We start from the raw sequence: 7,473 nt of genomic DNA, 5'->3' as shown, positions 1-7,473 counted from the left end.
GCAGGAATCTGGTTCAGTACTGCTGGCAAAATCAGGCACATACACAGTTTAGCACACTGGTGAACAAGTGCAGCCGACAGGTTGACTACAGAGCGCTGCATGTGGTCACACACTGTGTGACTACATAGAAACAGTGGAAGGCAGCATATAGAACCAGCTAACAAGGCACTGGTCAAACCAGTGGGCCACAGGTTAGGCTGAGCACAGCTGAAGTGGGTGACACAGTGCATGACAGGAAGTTCCCTACAAAACAAGGGCTCTGAACAGGAAGCCAGGAGCGGATCATGACAGGCTGTGCTGGGGAGGAAGGGGAGGGAGGCAATGCAGGTTTGGACTGTTTAAGATCACAGTAATATATTTCTACATAAGCTGTTCAGATGGTCAAATGGGTTTATCAGTTTTCATCTCTCTATGATTAAATTTCTGTTGTGGGGCTACAGTGAGTTTTAGTATATTTGGATTAACTGTGGGGGATATGAGTTTTTTCCCCATGCCCATATGCAACCTGTGTGTGAGGTCTGAGACACTGAGTATCATCTGCATAGCAATGGAAATTTATGCTGTGCTTCCTGATAATATTGCCTAAAGGGAGCATGTATAAAGTGAAGAGAATTGGACCTAACACAAAGCCCTGTGGAACGTCATGACTAACTTCAGTTTGTGTGGAAGATTCATCATTAACATGAACAAATTGAAATCTTTCTGATAAATACGATTTGAACCATCTTAGTGCAGTTCCTTTAATCCCAGTAACATGTTCAAGTCTCTGCAGTAAGATGCTGTGATCGATGGTGTCAAAAGCAACACTGAGATCTAAGAGGACAAGTATGGAGACAAGTCCTTTATCTGAGGCTAGGAGAAGATCATTGGTGACTTTCACCAGTGCAGTTTCTGTACTGTGATGGACTCTAAAACCTGACTGAAAATCCTCAAACAAATCATTCTTGTGCAATTGGTCACATAACTGCTTAGCAACAGCTTTTTCCAGAATTTTAGAAATAAACGGGAGATTGGATATTGGTCTATAGCTAGTTAGGACACCTGGGTCAAGAGTAGGCTTTTTGAGTAGAGGTTTAATTACTGCAACTTTAACAGCCTTTGGAACATAACCAGTGAATAGAGAGATCTATGGGAGAGAAGTAATCCAAGTACAAATGAGGTCTTACAGATGTTTCTAAAACCACTGTAGTAGATGGCACATCCATGAGAGTTGTGGGAATGGTCCGGCCAATTTTTTCTCTAATAGTTGTGATTTTATTTGTAAAGAAGCTCATGAAGTCATTGCTGCTGAGATTTAAAGCAGACCTGAGCATTTTACGGCCCACGGGCCACATCCGGCCCTTTGGGCGTCACTGTCTGGCCCACATGAGGTCCATCAAATCAGAACATGAATGAAAAAAGTTCAACTTAAGATCCCCGACCTACTGTGAGAGGCAGTGCACTTAGTTTGTGGTACACAGGTCGCTGTGTTCAAGGATTACAGTTTGAATCGCCACTACGTGACCCAACATGAGGAGAAATACAAGAACTTGTCGGATGAAGACCATGCAAGAGAGTTGAATGCTTTGCTAGTGAAACTGCATAACCAACAAAGACTTTTTTACAAAGCTTTCCACACCCAGAGATGCAGCTTTCAAGACAAGTTGTGTCATATCCAACAAAATTGCCAGAAAAGATAAGCCGTTTTCTGACGCAGAGTTTATTAAAGAGTGTTTGTTGGACTCTGCAGCACTAATACGCCTGGAGAAAAAGGGCGCATATGAGAACGTGCCCCTCTCCCGACGAACTGTAACAAGGAGGGTTAAGGACATCGCAGGAAATCTTTGGATCTACCTACATATGTGAACAGACATTCTCAGTGATGAAGTTCAACAAATCCAGATTTCAATGCACTTGTTCAAGCCCAAGCCAGACTGGATTTCTCTCACTGAACAAGTAAAATGAACTGAAAATGCATAACTTTATCATACTGCAAAACACCTTTTCAGTGTTATGTGAAGTTGAAATTAAAATGGAACTGTGATGTAATGTTTGTTTGTTTTTACTGTTTATTACTCCTATAGGAGTATTTTCCTGTTTGACCTACACTACAATGGGAGATAATGAATATTGAGCAGAATTAAGTTCAAGTTATTGTTGGTTCGGTCTCCAACACAGTTCAGGTTTCTCATGTGGCCCCTTGTAAAAATTAATTGCCCACCCCTGCTCTATGGAATAGTTTTATTGACTGCCCTTAAATAGTTCAACAGAAATCTCCTGGCCTCTGCTCACTACATTCATAATGTTAAACACTTTTAAAACCGAGTTCTGACGATGACGGTCCTAATTTCTCTATCTGGATAATAATTTCCAGCCTTTCCGTTGTTTCCTGCACATGTTCGGCTTCCTGTCGGATGTTTCCCTGTCATCAGTACGCTGTGCACACTGCACCAGTGTGTATGCTCATTAGTACCGGGTCTTTCCTCGTATTACCTCTGCTCCTTATTCTGTAATGAAATTACTTGTGTCTCTTGTTCTGCCGCTACTGTTCATGAACTTTCCTCCACGCTCAACTCTTTAAACAATGTATGTTTTGTGCGGATTTGATTAACTTAATCATAGTTTTTATTGAAGTCGTGTTATCTTTATTTTTATAGTATATTTTTTACAGTATTTCTACTTTTTTGTATATATCACAGTATTTTTACTTAAGTAAATAACCAGTATACAGCTCCAATAACTACTGTACAGCCCATTCTACTTTTTGCATGTATTTAATTTGATGTTTTATTTTTATAATTCTGCCCTGTCTTCGGTTTTATAAACAATCAAGGTACGCATGTGCTCAGTTTGGCAATTCATGCACACGGATTCTCACCTAAATATTTTTCTACAACATGACTTTAGGGGCCTCCGTATGCTCCGCTTATTTTCAGTCCCGGAGTTTAAATCATGGATCTATGCTTTAAATAAAATGTTGATTCTGATTTTTTCCTCGGTAGCCCCTTAACGCCCCTCGCAAGTCTTCCTCGAGTTCGCCTCTCTGATTGGCCCGCTTGTATGCCAGTTCATACATTTCCAGCCCCTAATAAGACGGGGCGTGGTTTGTGTGAATGTCCTGCAGACGTCATTAGCGAACTGTCCATACTATGATGGCGGCGGCACTGAAAATCCTACCCATGTTCAATCAATAATAGCTCCGTAATAAGCAACCTTGAGTTTTATGAATAGATTACATTTGGGAAAGGTTTTATACACAATCAATCACCAGAGTCAGATTTGAAAAACTTTTTATTTTTACTTCTGCTAAGTCATAATTATAAAGTAGAGAGTGAAACTGGAATTACCGCTTCAGTCCAATTCACGGGAGTGGGACAGATTTGAGGTCACTGAGTTTGACCTTTGATGTACACATTGCAAACAGTGCATCCTGGAATCCAAGTGGATGTTTGTGCCAATTTTGAAGAAATTCCCTCAAAGCGTTCCTGACATATCGCACTCACAGGATGGACGTACTGATGGAAAACAATGCTTCCAGCTACAACTTTCATTAATGCAAAAGCATAAACACACCCTTATAATAATGACTCTGTAAGTATTGATGCTACTGAACCTGTTCTAAAAATGTTGCATAAATAAAGCACAACAACGCAGTGCTAACAGTTTTAGCCATTTGGTAAATCTGCAAAGCCAAATGTGCCGTGCTCTGTGACCTTCGCAAAACAGCAGCAGTAGGTCACATTTCAATAACCAATACAGCCTAATAATGCAGTTTGTACCACATTTACTAAGTTCACCAAAGTCCAACAAAGTTCACAAAGTCTACATTTTCCCTGCAAGACAACTGCTAGAGACATTCCCAGCTTTAGGCACTAGAGCAAAACAAAACAGCTTTTAAAGCATCCAAAGAGATAATAAGGTTCTGTGCATGGCTTTTCCAGGAAGCCAGGGCCAGTTGGCATAACGTGAACTAGGGATGTGACAGTTACTGTGACTAGGTGGAGTGGATTCATTTAGACTGACATATTCTTCCTGCTGTAACCATGTTTCAGTAAGACACAGTAAGTCAGTGTGATGTTCACTTATCAAATCATTCACTAACAGAGATGAGAGAGATCTGATATTTAATAGTCCACATTTGATTGTCCTATTACTTTTTACTATAAGAGGAGTCATCTTAATTTTAATTAGGTTCTTATGAATAACTCCTCTCAAGTTGATTCTTGATTTATATAATTGTCTAGTAATCCAGAGGCAATTTGGTGAAGATCTGTGTAGTATCTTGCAGAGACAGGGGGCCTACAACCTGAGATGACCACCTGGCCCATTTAGCATACTCACTAGCTCCTGCTTTGTCCTGCAATAGCCTATACAGATAGGGGGTCTGCAGCATAGACAACCAATTGTTCAGTACTCAGATTACTAGCTCCCACCTGAAAATTACAACATACACACACATTTGGTTTCTAACACAGGTACAGTAAACTGACATGAAGCAGGGGTTGACCTGCTCATGCCAAATGGCCAATAGGATTACAAAGCGTGAAATGTTGTACCTCTGTACAGGGTGGACTCAGCCCGAGAAGATAAATGTAACGAAAAACATACCTCGTGGCTCAGAGAGCAGATTTCCTGTGTGAGCTCTGTCTCTCTGATCCCAGTGCTGTATGACTTCACCTGTGCCCAGACTTTGAGTAAACTTTCTGTTGATGTTATACAGTCCTCTCCTGTCTTCTCTTCTCACGCTTTCAGTAAAAGAACTGGGTAAAAACCTAACACAACAAAGTGGCTCAGAGATCATGGCGCTGAAATCTTGGAACCATGACCAGGAAATTCTTCAGATCTCAATACTAATTGAGAAGTTATGGGTGATCATCAAAAAAGTGAATGGATAAGCAGAGATCAACTCCAAGCACTGATAAGGCAAGAATGGGACACCATCACTTAAGATTTGGCCCAGAAGCAGATCCCCAGCATGAAAAAGCTCATTTCAGAAGTCATCATCATCATCATCATCAACTTTATATAGCACATTTATCCCAGCCATAGCTGCCCAAAGTGCTTAACACAGTGACACATCACAACTGTATTAAAATCAAAACACATAGAAACAACACAATAAAATACACCGGCAATAACATAATAACAATAAACAAATCAAATTACCAACATCCCCTTACAACAACCCCCACATACAGTATTAAAACAAGGTACCCCAACATGACACCGCCTCATATCGGCTCAAACGCCGAAGGGTAAAAGTGGATTTTCAAATGCCTGATGATAAGTTTTTAAATAGACTTTAAAAGCGTCCAGTGATGAGGCCTGCCTAATGTGCAGAGGCAATGCATTCCACAGTTTAGGGGCCCCCACCGCAAACGCTCTGTCCCCCCTAAGTCTTCGCCTCGTTTGCGGAACCTCCAAGAGCAGCTGATCAGCTGATCTGAGGTGCCGCAAAGGACAATAGGGGTGCAGTAGCTCTGACACATAAGGTGGTGCCAGTCCATTCACAGCCTTATATGCAAATAAAAGAATCTTAAAATGAATTCTAAGATGCACTGGTAACCAGTGTAGAGAAGCCAAAATGGGCGTTATATGCTCTCTTTTTCTCCTACCAACCAGCAGTCGAGCAGCCGCATTCTGAATCTTCTGTAGGCGATTGAGAGACCTCTGATTAACCCCAAAATAAAGCGAGTTACAGTAATCTAAGCTGTTAGAAATGCATGTATTGCTGTCTCAAAGTGTTTTCTTGGAAGAAATGGTTTTATTTTTGCTAGCCGTCGCAGGTGAAAAATACTAGCCTTAACCACTGCACTTACTTGGCTTTCCAACTTAAGACCCGAGTCAACTTTGACCCCTAGGCTAGTAACAATTGGCTGCACATACTGCATCAAACAGCCCATGTCCATTAGGGGGAGCTCACTAACGTTGCTCAGGCTAAGCACTACCACCTCAGTCTTAGCATCATTTAATCTTAAAAGATTTAGAGACATCCAATTCTTCACCTCACCAAAACAAGACAATAGTGATGTAACCGAGGCTAAGTCCAAACCCAAGGAGTCATCTTAATTTTAATTAGGTTCTTATGAATAACTCCTCTCAAGTTGATTCTTGATTTATATAATTGTCTAGTAATCCAGAGGCAATTTGGTGAAGATCTGTGTAGTATCTTGCAGAGACAGGGGGCCTACAACCTGAGATGACCACCTGGCCCATTTAGCATACTCACTAGCTCCTGCTTTGTATCCGACAGATACAACCTAAACCGCTCCAGGGCACTGCCCCAGATACCCACTAATTGTTCCAGTCGCGATATCAAAATATCATGGTCAACCATATCAAAGGCAGCTGTCAAATCCAATAAAACAAGAACCACAAAATTGCCAGCATCAGTTGCCATATAGATATCATTAAAAACCCTCAACAGGGCTGATTCTGTGCTATGCCGGGTTTTAAAACCTGATTGAAAGACTTCCAGCAAGTTCTGCTCATCTAAAAAGGATTTCAAGTCATGAGTGATTGCTTAATGAAAACATTCTTGGCAAATGCTTTCGCTTTCGCCCGTCTTGCGCCGGTCCAAGAATTTCACCCCTAGCGGCACAATACGAATGCTCCCGGTCGTCCCTCTTATTCATGGCCCCAGTTCAGAGAGAAAACCCACAAAATAGAACCGGAGTCCTATTCCATTATTCCTAGCTGTCTAGTCCTAGTGTCTGTCTGGCTGCACCGAGAGAGCGAACGTCTGTCGAGGCCCAATCAGCGGCTCAGTGCTGCCTGCTGGTGCTGGGGACTGGTGGTGAGGAGCTGCTGCAGCGCGCCAGGACCGGACCGTGAACCCGGAGACAGTACACACTGAGGCGAAAGTAGACACTGGACGGGCTGAAGACACGGGTGGTAGACACTGAAATCATGACAAAGAAGGGTCGACATTGTAAATACTGACTCTATATGTAAATTTGATTTGTCACTAAAAGTCTTAACATATTAAATGTTTATACAGTGAGGAACATAAGTATTTGAACACCCTGCGATTTTGCAAGTTCTCCCACTTAGAAATCATGGAGGGGTCTGAAATTCACATTGTAGGTGTATTCCCACTCTGAGAGACAGAATAAAAAAAAAATTTCAGGAAATCACATTGTATGATTTTTAAAGAATTTATTTGTCTTGCACTGCTGAACATAAGTATTTGAACACCTGAGAAAATCAGTGTTAATATTTGGTACAGAAACCTTTGTTTGCAATTACAGAGGTCAAACATTTCCTGTAGTTCTTGACCAGGTTTGCACACACTGCAACAGGGATTTTGGCCCACTCCTCCACACAGATCTCCTCTAGATCTGTCAGGTTTCGGGGCTGTCGCTGAGCAACGCGGAGTTGAAGCTCCCTCCAAAGATGTTGTATTGGATTGAGGTCTGGAGACTGGCTAGGCCACTCCAGAACCTTGATATGCTTCTTACGGAGCCACTCCTTGGTTATCCTGGCTGTGTGCTT

This window comes from Monopterus albus, unplaced genomic scaffold, assembly GCF_001952655.1.
Source record: "Monopterus albus unplaced genomic scaffold, M_albus_1.0 scaffold822.1, whole genome shotgun sequence".
Taxonomy (NCBI): Eukaryota; Metazoa; Chordata; class Actinopteri; order Synbranchiformes; family Synbranchidae; genus Monopterus; species Monopterus albus.
The sequence above is the reverse complement of the archived record's forward strand: the minus strand, read 5'-3'. Positions refer to the sequence as shown.